Source organism: Mytilus trossulus, chromosome 2 (assembly GCF_036588685.1).
Source record: "Mytilus trossulus isolate FHL-02 chromosome 2, PNRI_Mtr1.1.1.hap1, whole genome shotgun sequence".
Classification (NCBI taxonomy): Eukaryota; Metazoa; Mollusca; class Bivalvia; order Mytilida; family Mytilidae; genus Mytilus; species Mytilus trossulus.
This window is the reverse complement of record NC_086374.1, coordinates 87,376,923-87,378,095: the sequence shown is the minus strand read 5'-3', so window position 1 is coordinate 87,378,095 and position 1,173 is coordinate 87,376,923.

Below are 1,173 nucleotides of genomic sequence, written 5' to 3'. Positions count from 1 at the left end.
GAGCAAAACCCATACCGCATGTAGTCAGCTATAAAAGGCCCCGATAAGACAATGTAAAACAATTCAAACGAGAAAACTAATGGCCTTATTTATGTAAAAAATGAACGAAAAACAAATATGTAACACATAAACAAACAACAACCACTGAATTACAGGCTCCTGAATTGGGACAGGCACATACATAAATAATGTGGCAGGGTTAAACATGTTAGTGGGATCCCAACCCTCCCCCTAACCTGGGACAGTGGTATAACAGTACAACATAAGAAAGAACTATAAAAATCAGTTGAAAAAGGCTTAACTCATCAGATAGACAAAAAATACAAGTGGATGTGGCCGGGTACTAATACATCCCGACACAAAAAGACACAGTGAACAGATCTGAGAGTACTCGCAGTTATCTGACAGCTAGTTCAAAGTCATTAACAACTGATAAAAAAATCATGCCTCTAAGACTAATACATGCACACCTTACAATCATTCCGTCCACCAAATATAGTTGACCTATTGCTTTAATACAGTACTTGAAAAACAGACCAATCTACTGTAACTTAACGTTGATCAATGAACTATGAAATTGAGGTCAAGGTCAGATGAAATCTGCCAGTTTGACATGTACCATAAAAGTCATTCCATACACCACATATAGTTAACCTACTCCACTAAGGCAGTCATAACAATAACAGAAGCCAAATGATGGCAACAGATCATAAGGACTGGTCCAGGTAGGCCAAAATGAAAGTCACAAGTGGATGCATGAAGATGTTTGGGACTCTCAATTCCTATCTGCTGGTCCAGGTAGGCCAAAATGAAAGTCACAAGTGGATGCATGAAGATGTTTGGGACTCTCAATTCCTATCTGCTGGTCCAGGTAGGCCAAAATGAAAGTCACAAGTGGATGCATGAAGATGTTTGGGACTCTCAATTCCTATCTGCTGGTCCAGGTAGGCCAAAATGAAAGTCACAAGTGGATGCATGAAGATGTTTGGGACTCTTAATTCCTATCTGCAAGTCCAGTAATACTCTTAAAGTTTTAGCTTCCAATGCTTTATTTTTATTTTTTAAAATTGCTCAAAACTGATTGGTAACCCAAAAATTATTTAAAGGAGACTTTTGATTTGTACCTTTGTGGATTATTTTTATAAATTGTAATGTGAGAATTGAAATAAAGCA